General features: G+C 36.4%; 1 protein-coding gene and 1 long non-coding RNA gene across 3 annotated transcripts in view; both read left to right on the top strand.

The window, feature by feature from the left end:
- Nucleotides 1-15,666, top strand: part of LOC126807736 (delta and Notch-like epidermal growth factor-related receptor) — a 385,935-nt gene that overhangs the window by 158,008 nt on the left and 212,261 nt on the right. The window lies entirely within an intron of this gene.
- LOC130013071 (uncharacterized) lies at nt 7,509-11,809 on the top strand. The gene is made up of 2 exons (XR_008788374.1): nt 7,509-7,720; nt 7,971-11,809. It is a non-coding gene; the product is annotated as an uncharacterized LOC130013071 (long non-coding RNA).

Below are 15,666 nucleotides of genomic sequence, written 5' to 3'. Positions count from 1 at the left end.
TATGAAATTAACAAAGATTTAATGCATAGCCTATATGAATAACATAATTAACATAGTTAATTTTACTACCTTTTAAAAACAGTATTTATTAAATATAAACAATTCGTAAAATTAACCGCCAAACGTTCTACCCACGAATGCGCTACCCGACGGGGTAACGAGTCGTTTGGCAGTTAATTTTATTACCCTTTAAAAACAATATTTATTAAATATAAACAATTCGTAAAATTAACTGCCAAACGTTCTACGCACGAATGTGCTACCCGACGGGGTAACGAGTCGTTTGGCAGTTAATTTTATTACCCTTTAAAAACACTATTTATTAAATATAAACAATTCGTAAAATTAACTGCCAAACGTTCTACGCACGAATGCGCTACCCGACGAGGTAACGAGTCGTTTGGCAGTTAATTTTATTATCTTTAAAATGATATCATATATAAAATGTAAAAAAAGGGAATGTGGAAATGTATACTTTGTTGTCAACGCTAAATATATTTTGGCTGTTGGATCTATCATGTGATATTCGAAGTACTTGTTCTTTCCGCTTTTTGACGTTTTCTTTGGCCGGATTTTTTGTCACATGTTTGTTTAGGCTTTGGACAAGCAAAGTTTACACCTGAAGTCTGAACAAACTCGTTATTCGAAAATTTAAAGTTTTTTCTTGTTTTTGAAAAATTTCTGAAAATGTTTCTCTTTTTGAGCATTTGACTCTTCTTCCCAGCAATCAGGATCCAAATAAAAAGATTTGCATGATTCGGTTAATTTAAAATTGCCTGTACCATGCAATGCACGACGTAAATCTAAATGTTGAATTTTTGACACTTTTGAAAGTCTGTCTACTAAGTCTGGAAGTTTGTGTTGTTTCCATTCGGCAACCTGTTTAAGTCTGTTGTTCATTGAATCTGCATTATTATTTGTCCAAAGGCCAGAAATTGTATTATTGCAAAGAGGTTCATAAACAAAATTGCGTATTTTTTTTTATACAAATACCTTTCCCAATACTGATTAATTTGTTTTGATTTTCGACGATATGGTTTTAAATTGTCCGCACGAAAATCATACTCGAGGTCATTTTGAATGAAGACTATTCCGTCATCGCCAAAAATGATCTTAAGTGCTTGTCCACGAGAAAACCATGCAAAATCATGCAGAATCGGGAAGGTGAGGGGTCAGCCGATTCCATTCATATTCATAGGGTTTGGTCATGCCCATGAGACTACTCGATAGCCAAAACCGCCGATCTCAGAAATTGACCCTAGCCGAGATACGGCATGCAGGTGTTTTGGGGGCTTTTTTCTCATTTTTTCGTCAATTTTAGGCACTGTTAGCTGTTGTTTTTCAGGTTGTAAATGAGAACTTATGAAACTAATGATTATTCGATATATTAGGCTAGGTAGTAATGTTTCAAAAAAATGAAGAAGGAAAAATCTATCTTTCCACTCAAGGGTGCCATTTGGTTATTCCTGAAGTGTATAAATCAAACCTTATAAAGTACCCTAACTTTAAGCCGCGATATCTCCACTGCCGCGGGGTCCCATGAATTCTTTTTGTGGTTGTTAGTAACTGGGTATAAGGTCTCTTAATTAAAAAAAATAAAATTTCATATATGTCTATAACTACACTCTCAAAAATAGTGGGTAATTTTGACAAAAATCAGATAAATTCGACAATTTTACGAAGCTTTATCCCCAATATTATCAAACTGATATTCAAACAAATGTAGTATAATACAGATGCCTTCACAGCTGCTATGTTTTCGCAACATAATGTTGATATGACAACTCTTACTGCAACTGGAAGTGAAAATTTGCTAAAATTCGCATTATTTCAGTCTTAAATCTCTTGATATGTACAGATCTCATTATAAGCTGCAGTTGAGAAAACTGTCATAGGTCACAGTAGTCATTGAATAGTAAAATGCAGGTCTAAATCCTCAAGATTGGAAAATAAATTCTACACTCTAAAAAGTTCCAGGTCAGCACGACTAAAAAGGCAAGATTTTTTCTTTTTTTTCAATTTTCAGGACCGATGTTATCTTTACCTCTACCTGCGACCAACGAGTTAATCATCTATATTTAGACTATACCCTACCTACAAGTAGTAGTCCTACACTCTTAAAGTACGGTGATCATCATCTTCACAAAAAGCCCCAAAAATAAACAAAAACTTTTTTTTTTCAATTGGCTTAATGTAGCAATATAATATATTAGGTGTACGATATATCAGAATATCGAACATCAACAATTGGTACTAGTAGTAGAGTAGTTTTATACATGTTGCTCAAACTCGTAACATTTTTTTTAACTTGTATGTAAAGCAGAACGCGCAGATTGCTCTCTGAGGTAAGAATATACAATCGCAGATTAAATACTAAATTGGGCAATGCCCGTTATTGACCTCGTGAGTCAATCCTTAATCCTCACAAAATATCAAATATATACAAAATTTACTTTCGGGAGGGAATACTAATCCTTACAAAATATCACATCTAATTACATTCATGAACCCTCACAAAATATCAAATGTAATACAAAAACTACGTTCATAATTTTTCATAACATATCAGAGACATTCAATGAATCCTTTCCTTACAAAATATCAAATACAGTATTATACAAAATTTACATTCATGAACGCTCGCAAAATATCATACAAAATTTACATTCATAAATTTTTACAAAATATCAGAAGGATAAAATAGTGGAAATACCTCATGAATCTAATCTCCTCAATATATATCAGGATCTATCAGTAGGACGGTGTTACTATCACTGACAAATATTAAATATCATCAGGACGGTGTTATAATCATTGACAAATAGTAAATATCATCAAGACGGTGTTATAATCATTGACAAATAGTAAATATCAGCAGAACGGTGTTATAATCATTGACAAATAGTAAATATCAGCGGGACGATGTTACTATCATTGACAAATAGTAAATATCAGCAGGACGATAGTAAATATCAACGGGACGATGTTACTATCATTGCAAAATAGTAAATATCAGCGGGACGATGTTACTATCATTGAAAAATAGGAAATGTGAGCAGGACGGTGTCATTGAAAAATAGTAAATATCATCAGGACGGTGTTATAATCATTGACAAATAGTAAATATCAGTAGAACGGTGTTACTATCATTGACAAATATGTAGTAAATATCAGCGGAACGATGTTACTGTCATTGACAAATAGTAAATATCATCAGGACGGTGTTACTATCATGGACAAATATTAAATATCATCAGGACGGTGTTATAATCATTGACAAATAGTAAATATCATCAAGACGGTGTTATAATCATTGACAAATAGTAAATATCAGCAGAACGGTGTTATAATCATTGACAAATAGTAAATATCAGCGGGACGATGTTACTATCATTGACAAATAGTAAATATCAGCAGGACGATAGTAAATATCAACGGGACGATGTTACTATCATTGCAAAATAGTAAATATCAGCGGGACGATGTTACTATCATTGAAAAATAGGAAATGTGAGCAGGACGGTGTCATTGAAAAATAGTAAATATCATCAGGACGGTGTTATAATCATTGACAAATAGTAAATATCAGTAGAACGGTGTTACTATCATTGACAAATATGTAGTAAATATCAGCGGAACGATGTTACTGTCATTGACAAATAGTAAATATCATCAGGACGGTGTTACTATCATGGACAAATAGTAAATATCAGCGGGACGATGTTACTATCATTGAAAAATAGTAAATATCACCAGGACGGCGTTATAATCATTGACAAATAGTAAATATCAGTAGAACGGTGTTACTATCATTGACAAATAGTAAATATCATCAGGACGGTGTTACTATCATTGACAAATAGTAAATATCATCAGGACGGTGTTACTATCATTGACAAATAGTAAATATCATCAGGACGGTGTTACTATCATTGAAAAATAGTAAATATCAGTAGAACAGTGTTACTATCATTGACAAATAGTAAATATCAGCGGGACGATGTTACTATCATTGACAAATAGTAAATATAAGCAGGACGGTGTTATAATCATTGAAAAATTGTAAATATCAGTAGAACGGTGTTACTCTCATTCTCAAATAGTAAATATCAGCGGGACGATGTTACTATCATTGACAAATAGTAAATATGAGCAGGACGGTGTTATAATCATTGAGAAATAGTAAATATCAGCGGGACGATGTTACTATCATTGAAAAATAGTAAATATCATCAGGAAGGTGTTACTATCATTGACAAATAGTAAATATCAGTAGAACGGTGTTGCTATTATTGACAAATATGTAGTAAATATCAGCGGGACGATGTTACTATCATTGAAAAATAGTAAATATCATCAGGAAGGTGTTACTATCATTGAAAAATAGTAAATATCAGCGGGACGATGTTACTATCATTGAAAAATAGTAAATATCAGCGGGACGATGTTACTATCATTGAAAAATAGTAAATATCAGCGGGACGGTGTCATTGAAAAATAGTAAATATCATCATGACGGTGTTATAATCATTGACAAATAGTAAATATAAGTATAACGGTGATACTATCATTGAAACATAGTAAATATCAGCGGGACGATGTTACTATCATTGAAAAATAGTAAATATGAGCAGGACGATGTTACTGTCATTGACAAATAGTAAATATCAATGAAACGCTCCCTCAGATATCACCAGTAATCACTCTTAGTATTTAGCGTCCGCATAATAAATCCACTGCTGTCAATGATAGATACCCTCTGTCTGGTGTCTTTAGTACACTCTTTCAATAAAACATGCTCAGTCTCTTTAGAATACACAGTCAAAACGCCGCATTTTGAAGTAGAAAACTGCGAAAAACCACATACAGCAGCCGCCATCTTGGATGGCTGGATACCAGAACTGATAGTTTTGACAGAGCGGGTTCTACGACTGCCTGAGCGTGTTCGAAATGCTTGTCTGTCAATTGCCGATGGTATCGAGTCGTTTAGCATCCATATTTTGTCTCTATATTGATTAGAACATATCAATATCAGATGATCCAATATCAAAATTGTCAAAACTTAGACAATGTTATCGCGCATGCGTATGAAGATATATGAAATTTTATTTTTTTAATCGAGAGACCTTGTACCCATTTACTAACAACCACAAAAAGAATTCATGGGACCCCGCGGCAGTGGAGATATCGGGGCATAAAGTTGGGTACTTTATAGGGTTCGATTTATACCCTTCAGGAATAACCAAAAGATAGATTTTTCTTTTTTCATATTTTTGAAACATTACTACCTAGCCTAATATATCGAATCATCATTTGTTTCATAAGTACTCATTTACAACCTGAAAAACAGCAGCTAACATTGCCTAAAATTGACGAAAAATGAGCAAAAAGCCCCAAAAAACACCTGTTTGCCGTATCTCAGCTAAGGTCAATTTCTGAGATCGGCGGTTTTGGCTATCGAGTAGTCTCATGGGCTTGACCAAACCCTGTCAATATGAATGGAATCGGCCGACCCCTCACCTTCCCGATTTCTGCATGGTTTTCTCGTGGACTGACACTTAAGTATTTTGCTCCTTTCCTCTGACCATGCGTATGACTGGTTGTTGGTTGTGCCTGCACCAGAATTCCATACCCCACAATCATCCGGAAAATCCAATCTTGTTTTATTAGTACTCAGATGGTTGACAACAAGGTATACATTATCCTTCGTTCCCAGTGGAACCCTATCTAAAGGATCCACCGTATTCAAAAGCATGAGATCACCCAATGACAAAATTGACCCGAAATCTGAAAAGGGTTACGTGTCCGGATAAGCAGTTTTGACGTTCACGTCCCAACGACTCAATATTTTGAGCTGAAATTTTGAGACAAGGCAAATACACCATTCCTCTATATTTTGGCTCTTAAATTTCATACGTACCCGGACTTTTATTTTTGAGACTCTGTTCAAATCGGGATAGGCCCTTTAACATATGGAGATGATGTATAAGGGGCAAATAGAAATCCTGCGTCTGCGTCATCAAGACTGCTGTTGGAATAGAATGTGAAACTACATTCTTATTTCCGGGTCATTTGAAAAGACGGGCTTCCATCATCTAAAATCATTGCACAGGGCAATAGTGGGACAAAATGGTTAGGTGTCCATGTTTTGCCTGGCGTGGGGGTTGCGTATTTGACCACATGATTGGGAGCCGTCTATGTCGCAGTTGTATTTCTGGTACTATCAAAGTGTTAAATTTGACAAACGCCAAGTCTTTACATCCATTGACGGCTGGATAAATCATTTGAATTGGCATTTGAATTATGTTAGCCAGTGCTACAATTGTCCAAACACTGGAAAAACGGCCAATTGTAGCACAGGCCAATGATGTTTCTGTGTAATCCGGGGACAACAGGAAAAAACTTGACCGATAGACATGATTTTCTATGTTTGCTTGGTTCAGAACCATCTCCAAACAAGTGCGATATCTCAATTCTACTGAAAGAGCAGCGTTGAGACTGCATTGAAGAGACAATCCCCATCGCCCGTAGATTTTACTGCATTGACATTGATTTCTTTGGTATACTGCCTCAATAATTTGTCAGCTACTTCGTCAACAAGGAATTTTTATTGGTACTATTGTAGGGGATAAATCGACACGCCTCTCTTTGTTAATTAGCACCTCTCTTTCTGCGACCCTTCTCGGTTTGTCAACACTGTGATTTGCGTCCTGAAAATAAGATAAAAAGCCTTACTTTCACTAATTTGCTTAAACACTTACAGCTCTGTCGGTTTCTTTGATGATCAAGCGCAACAAAACTTGATTAGCCAATCAACAATCTTATTTCCGTTGATTAATTGATAAGTCAGGTGGAATGTATATACGAGTAGAGCATTACACATTTGCAATAAACATGTGCAATTTCGTTCATTTTAAAATGAAAGTAAATATGCAATGACTCAATAATTGACATGAAAAAATATAAACATATGCAGTTTTTTTTGTGTTAAAGGCCGTGCCTCCTAACAATACCCATGGAGGGGTTGAAATTGTTATTTATAGACCGCTGGCCATCTTATATAATACTACAGTAGTTAATTACATATAATGATTAAAATATACACAACAAAATACTCGTTTTTCTTATTTTAGTTTCGTCGACTTGAAAACCAACTGCAACGCAAAAGAAGATGATTAATCTGAATAGCAATATTAAATCTCTTTATCGGTTGTAAAGGGAGATAACTGCGCAAACATTTCATTTTTCTGCAAATTATAGAATATTCTTGCAGTAATTATACTAATGTGCTGCTATTTGACAATATTAGGTTGTTAATTGATAATATTGGGTAGTATGTGGTAGTATTTGGTAGTATTGGGTTAGTTTTTGTTTGTTTTGGTTGATATAGGGAGGCAAATGAAACAGCCAGAGATCGGTAATCGCATTTAAAGTACAATTCCCGCGCTATAACTAATTATTTTTGAATAAATTCAACTGATATGCACATTTTACATCATTATGTTGTAATATTGGGTAGTATGTGGCGATATTGAGGTGGTATTGGGTAGTATTGGGTAAAATGTCCCGCCGTCATAATAGAGACACAATTTAACCAGGCTTGAAATTTGCGACAGTTTGACTATTGCAGCTAGAGACACATAAGTCACGTCTACACCACCAGCGACAAAAAATCTATGTTATAGACTTTTGCCTAAAAATTGCTTATCTCTTAAGACCGGTAAGTAGATATCAAGTATACAATCTAAAACTTCATGCAGTGTTAACTTTTATAGTTGGAATATCTGTGATTTCACTATTTCTTTATGCTTACTTGTGATTTGATGACAACCAAATAATTATCACATCAACAAATGTTTACTCAGAGACTCTTAATATTTACATTCAAGACAAACACTGTTTACAAAATTAAAAAAAACAAACAAAAAAACTATAATACATTTTTACATATTTTAACATTTTACTTTCAGGAAATTGATCAGTATTATGGGGGGTTTAGATCGCATTACAAACAAGAGATGACATTTTGTTAGGGTGCCAGATGACGACGAACAGAAAAGGTTTCGCCATGATGTCGGTTTTGGAGGCACGGTCGACTTGGAAGAGATAATCACATAAGTTACATCAAACTGTATAGTCTGCAAAGTAAAGAGGAGGTATCCTGACAAATGGACACAACCATGAATGAAGGAGCACTGTTCAAAAGACCTACCCATATTATCAAACAAAACATTCTTTTCTATTAGTTAAAGATACATTATGGAAGATTAGATAAAGAGCTAGCAGTTCTCACTATAATAGTTATAACTAGATGATGTAAATGGAATATGCTGAGAATTTCAGTTAAATTGCTTCACTACACGTGTAAGCTGATAACGTTGACTAATGAAGCTAGGCCTTTTAGTAATGACAATTGTTGTAGTAGTATCCTAATGTTCAACGTCTTCTTCCACATAAGTGATATCGCAGACAAGAAATAGGAGAGCCGAAGCTGCTTCCTGTTTTTAGAATATGATTTTGCAATCTTTCCATTTTCGGCCTTAGGCCATGGATTGGGTTTTGTGGGAAGTTCTTCCCTTTATTTAGTAAAAAACATATCGTTTGGTAGATGTTTTCTTTTGCTTCTGGATTGGTAGATGTCTTCGTTGTGGGATTAGTGTTTAGGTGCCAGGCCCGTCTTATCGTGACCTCCCCTTACTCCACAATCCCACTGTATGGGTTTGGTATCTGTTTCTTTTGCGGAATAGTGTTTAGGTCCCGTGTCCGTCTGACCGTATCTCCCTTTACTCCACTATCCTGCTAGTTTGGCAGATGTCATCTTTGTGGGATTTGTGTTTAGGTGCCAGGCCCGTCATATCGTGACCTCCCCTTACTCCCCTATCCCACTCTGTAGGTTTGATGTCTATTTTTTGCCGGAATAGTGTTTAGATGCTGAGTCCGTCTGATCGTGACTCTCCCTTACTCCACTATCCTGCCAGTTTGGTATAAATCCCCTATGTAGTTTAGTGTTTAGATGCCGAGCCCGTCTAACCGTGCCCCTCCCCCCTACTTCACTATTCTACTTAGTTCAACTGTGTCCATTAGGGCGTGGATTTGTTCGAAGATTTGCAGTTTCAGATCTGGTCTCGGGAAGAGTAAGTTCTTAGTGTTGAGTGATATGTTGTTAGTCTCCATCATTCTCACTAGTTCCCTTCTCTCCTCCGTGTATACCTCGCAGTCTACCAGGACATGGTTGGTGGTACATTCTTCTCCGCACTCACAGACGATGACTTGGTGTTTGTAGTCTCGCAGCCGCTCTTTCACCCTTAGTTTCGATATAAGTCACCCCGTGGGTTTTCTCCGGGTCCTCCGGTTTCCTCCCACTGCTAAAGACCCCTACGCGCAAGCGAATTATTGAAATAAAATTAAACCATATATTAGTCCCGAAATGACCTAGTTTGTGTCGAGTGGACGTTAAACCCCATTTCTCTCTCTCTCTCTCGATATAAGTCTGCATATATCTCTTCTAGGGTGATTGGTCGCTGTCTTCGTGTAAATTTTATCATCCAGTCGGAATCTGTATGTGTCAAGTTCAGCGAGTTTTAATTCCCAGAATGAATTGACCTGCCTTTTAACCATACTGTAGATTTCCGTGGTGCTGTAGTCTATGGTGCGGAGTGGTGCTGAGACCTTCGTTGGCGAGTCGATCTGCCTCCTCGTTTCCTTTAATGTTGACATGTGATGGAATCCACACGAGCTCTAATTTGCTTCCCTTCTCTAGGACCCTCTGGTACAGCTGCCTGATTTCCAAAATGACTTCTGGTCTTGAGTCCGAGTTGTCATTTTTGATTGAAATCAGACTGCTCAGAGAATCGCTTGGAATGACGAACTTACTAGTCTTTTGATGGGAGATCCATGATATAGCGTCACGAATGGCCACAAGCTCTGCAGTGTACACCGAACAGTTATTGGGCAGTTTCCTGCTTATTCCCTGTTCCCCGTTTTCCAAACGAGCTTGTGCCCCTTTCAGAGTTGCGTGAGCCATCCGTGTACACATGGTCCCTGTCATCAGACGGCCAGTTGTCTTCCAGGTGTTCTAGAGAGAAAGCACGTGCATCAGTGGGGTTGTTTTTCTTGTCGGTTTTCTGTAGTAGATCTAGATTGACCGGCGGTATAGGGAGCGTCCAAGGGGCGATTGCTGGGGGGTCGTCTTCATTTATCACGAGCTCCCCCAGTCGCAGTTCCTTGATTGTTTCCCTGATACCCTGGCCGAAGCTTTTCTTTCTAGGATCTCTCACATATCTTGTCTTTTGTAGACTGACAAAAGTAGGGGATCTTTCGCCCAGTTGCGAGATCTTTGCCCAATACCTTGTCGCTAGTCCTTTTCTTCTTAGGGATAGGGGCAACTCCCCGGCTTCCCGTAGTAATGCCTCTCTCCTAGTCCCAAGCCAGTCGCAATGCACAGAGCTTTGTATTGGATGGTGTCAAGCTTACTTAAGAGTTTTGGCGCGCAGTTCATGAAGGCCAAAGAGCCGTAGTCTGATACAGAGCGTATTAGAGCACGATACACCATCATTAATGTAACTCTATTGGCACCCCACGTGCTACCCGTTATTTTTCTCATTAAGTTTAGGATTTTGGAGCATCTATCTACAGTCAAGTCTATGTGCGGTTTCCAGGTCAGCCTTCGATCAAAGATTACGCCAAGGAACTTGGTTTGGTCTTTAAACTCGATGGTTTTCCCGTTCATACACAGAGTCATTCTGCTTATCCCACTATCCCTGCTCACGAGCATACCGACCGTTTTCTTCTCTGAGACTTTAAATCCCCAGTCGTTTGCCCATGTCATGAATTTGTCTACGGCCTTTTGCATGTTCTTTTGCAGTTCACAAAGTTCTGGCATCGAGGTAGGACGATTTCTGTATGTCATTGATCATGATATTGAAGAGGGTGGGACTGATGACCGACCCCTGAGGCGTGCCATTTTCTAATGTTTGCTTGGCACTCAGAAATCTGCCACCATTCACCTGTATCCTTCTATCACCCAGAAAGCTTTTGATGCACCGAAACATTATGCCCGTTATACCGATACGTCCCAACTTAAAGAACAGCCCGTCTAACCAAACTAAATCGAAACCCTTGGTCATTAAATCATATAAGTGGTCAGTATTCTAAACTAATGTTTAGTATGTATATAAAGTGGTTAGACATTATACAGTTGTCATTAATTAGCAAGTGTGTAACTAGCTGGAAAAAATGTGACTATTTATAACACCCATCACTATTGAATACACAAACCTAACCAATAGTGGTGTATATCATTCAATAATCACAGTTTTAACACCTTAGTGACAAAACACCGACCTAATGACTACTGCCGGATTACTAACATTTTAAACTAAATAATACACATTATGTATATAAACTGATGACTTTGATCTATTAGTGTCGTATATTTTCATTTATAACAGTTATTTGTTGCTTAGTCAACGATATCAATGTTACAGTGCTATAAGCCGAGAAACCCTTAGTTTAAAAATGACTGTAGCCTCGATTGTCATTGTTGTTACTGCTGTCACGATAATAAACAAAGTCTTGATTATCCATTGTTGCGTTTAATCAACAGACAGTTAACAGCAGATCAGATTCAAATCCAATGAAAATCGGACAACTTAGATGACATCAAGAGTTGATTATTATAAATGTCTAATTAATACATGTAGTTTATTTAACATTTCAGACCTAAAGAAAGACCCGCAATAAGCACATTTACTTCTTGCATAATGCATGTTTAATAAACATTGATGCTATTAAACATATTCCTGTTTTATATTGTGTATTTAATTTTGGTCAGACTATATTATATTCTGTAATATTCTTAAAATTTTGTGGTCTGTCTCTTCACAATATATTCTAGAGTCGGTGGACTTGTGGGAGCAAGGGATCTTTGTATTCTCGTTGGATCAGCTGGGTCTGGATATGACTGCCCCAGATTAAAGGTACCGATGACAACGTTGCCGATCTTTTTTAGTATTTTTTTTATATCTGAAAAATAAATAAATTAAAAAGGTTAATGGAAATGGGCATATGTCATGCAGTGTTATATGAGGGAAATTGTCCGAACTGCGAAATTTCAATTGTCAAGAGAACTGTATCATGCTGCTAATGCTATACCCCCCCCCCCCATCTTTTATTGCTGATCTTAGAAAACCAGGATTGATAATGTAGAAAAACTTTCTTGGACCCCAAGGTTCGTGAGCCAGCTCCAAAATCACAGTTTGATTGTATCGAGATGAGACCCAAAATTTTGACGTTTTCTCAAATTTTATAAACAAATTTGATCCATGGTTAAAATTGACCAATTAGTTTCTTACATGACTGTGGGACGGGTCATTTATTAGATATTGTTGAATGTTATTACATAAGTAAGGGGAAAACTAACCTAATGTTTCTGTCAGCTCCTTTTAGTGGTTCTCGATTTGTATGCAAATTAAAATCAACTGTTACCAACAAACATTTTGCATGGTAAACCAGTGGACTGCAAAATAATGTCAAATAAATTATTATTGTTGGTGTGGAACCTCATTCATTAAATTTAAAAGAGTGTTTTTTAAAGAAGGAATGTGAAAAAAGAGGGTTTAATGTCCACTCAACACAAACTAGGTCTAACTAGGACTTAAAATACATGGGTCAATTTTATTTCAATAATTCGCTTATGCATAGGTTTTTAGTGCAATCACACAACTGGACTAGGCCATAGTGCTGCTGCTCAGGCAAAATTTCCCTAATAGCACACTGTATGGCATATGCCGGACTTCATCAGTAGGATGTTAAACGCCCATTTCATTTCTGATCCTTAACCATTCGGCCATCCAGCCGAACTTGAAAATCATAACAAATCATCATAACTACAAGGCCTAGTTTGAACTACAATTGCAGGTCTGTATTGGTTGTAATTACCTGGAACTTACTGGCATGGAATGACTCAATATATTTCCTGTGTGCCTGTAAAATAAAGAAGTCTTTGTATTTGATGTTTATTTTTTCCTAATCCTAGTTTACATCATGTACTGGTAGGCCTGTAGTTCAGTACATAAGCATAGAAATAAATGGGAAGGCAACTCACACAGAATAATAAATTGAAAATAATCTTGGCCCTTTTATTTTGTTTTCTATCGAACAGAGTCAACAAAAACTAACAGAATGAAACTATAGATGTAATATTACTAAAAAGGAAAATAAATAAATTGTAAAAATTAAATCTGTGAGTACATATATCTCAAATAAAAATTGATGATTCCAAACGATAATACTACAAATTTACACTATTTACAGATGATTCCTCCAATAAAATATCTTACCGGTTTGAAAGTTTTTATTACTTCAGATTGGCAACGTCTTCGTGAAGTTCGCTTTGTTGAAATCATTCCAATTTCCATCTCGCTACTTCTCCGCATAAATACACACATTCGTCTTTTTCGGTGCTGTGTAATCTCGCATGTACTATTTCTTTCTTCTTTTCTGTGCAGTATCTGTAACGGTTCGTTCTCTTTGACACTTTCGAGGGTTATCCATGATGAATTGAACGAAACAACAAACTCCCAACTTTCAGTTTGACCCGAGTGAATCACATTATAGGCCGATGTTCCGGTAAACTATAGCGATTGGCTGTGTAAAAATAAACATCCAATCAGATTTCCTTTCTCAAATTATAGCTTACCGCCAACAGGGTGAGTAAATCAAAACTCTCTATTCAATTAAGTTAACAATGTTTATAGAATAGTCGCGATTATCAAGTGGCCAACGAAAAAACGTCATAAAAATAAAATGCTAGTGTCCGGATAAGCGATTTTGACGTTCACGTCCAAACGACTCAATATTTTGAACTGAACTTTTCAGACAAGGTAAATACACAATTCCTCTATATTTTGGCGTTTAAATTTCATACGTACACGGAATGTTATATCTTAGGCTCTATGAAATTCGGGAATCGCCCTTTAACACACGCGTGTACATGTTTTCTATTAGTTAACGATATACTATGTAACCATAGACAATGGTAACTATAGCCAATTAAAACCACAGTGTTACTATGTAAATACATGTATATGTATAAATATACTATATTGTCCATCTTCATACAATGACATTATTTATGAATAGCCCCAAGACGGACGAAAAGTACTTTAAAATATTAAAATGTTATTAAACCAGTGGTGAAATCAGTTTGTGTCGGCATCGGCATACCTTTTTTTTTTTATCTTTTCCCCATTTACCATGAAACAAAGTAGTGCAGCTTTGCGGTTGTGCCAATAATTTTGGATATATATATTTATATATATATTAATATCTCCAAAATAAATTATTATATAAATATCCAAAATATATATATATATCCAAAATATATATATATATATATATATATATATATCCAAAATATATATATATATATCCAATATATATATATATATATATATATATATATATATATATATATATATATATACACGTATATATATAGTAGAATAGTTAATTAAAGCTCCTCTTTGGTAATATATAATTGAAATTAAAGATGGCAAAATAAAACTACATTTTTATGCTAACGTTTTCACCGCGATAGCGGCTCTTCAGGCATTTATTATACAATTGTTTAATAAATAATAAATGCCCGAAGAGCCGCTATCGCGGTGAAAACGTTAGCATAAAAATGTAGTTTTATTTTGCCATCACGAGATATCATAACAACAGTACAAGAGCAGCAATTTACAAGGAGTGGTGCAGCCGCGAAAAACCTTTGCTTCCTATCAGATTCCGCTTGAAATCTGTTCCAGGGCAATCTAAAGAAATGATTGGCATAAGGACAAAATTAGCTGTACACAAATTCACAGCACAAATTGGAAGCATGGAATTAAACGCTGAATGTTTCCAGAATAGATGTGCCAATACAGATAATGCTATAATGCAGTTATTTCTAGAAAAGGCCCTAGATGGAGAGACTCTCGAAGAATTGGAGCTCGAATGGAAACGGGAATGTAAAGAATGCGACGCGAAAGTTCTAAGAGAGTGGGAAAAGGATCATGAATGGTTAGATAACTATCACTCCAAGTATGGAGATGAAATATTCAAACTAGAGAACGGGAGGGAGAGTGATATCGATTCATCCGACGGTGAAAGTGCTGATTGGCCAAAACAGGCACAACCAAAAGGACCGAAACGAAAACCCCAACCGTCCAAATCTAGACAAAGTAACCCGAGAGAGCTTAACGATATTAATAGATCTAACCAAACTCAGACTCGTAGAGATTCGTCGGCCCAAACCAACACCCCAATATGGCACCAAGTCCCACCTAGAAGACAAAATCGGAAAATTGAATCAGAAACTTCCAACAAACCTATCCAATCAAACGAAGAAAACCGTTTTTTAGGCAGGGGCCAGTCCAGAAATCGGGGCCGATGGAAAAGGAACCCAAAACAATAAATCCAATAGTAATAAATACCAGTGGCATTGAACTCTGTAGGAATGATATTCTATTATTTGATAAGGGACTAAAATTCACCCCAACACCTTCAAATGATAGCTGCTTACTCCAGTCTGAACTAACACAATTTTGTAGAAAACTGCGCCTCCGACATCATTTCTACAGAGAGGATGATTCTCGAACCCCAGAACCCGAAAGCCTGGCTCGA

This window comes from Patella vulgata, chromosome 1, assembly GCF_932274485.2.
Source record: "Patella vulgata chromosome 1, xgPatVulg1.2, whole genome shotgun sequence".
Lineage (NCBI taxonomy): Eukaryota > Metazoa > Mollusca > Gastropoda > Patellidae > Patella > Patella vulgata.
The sequence above is the reverse complement of the archived record's forward strand: the minus strand, read 5'-3'. Positions and strand labels throughout refer to the sequence as shown.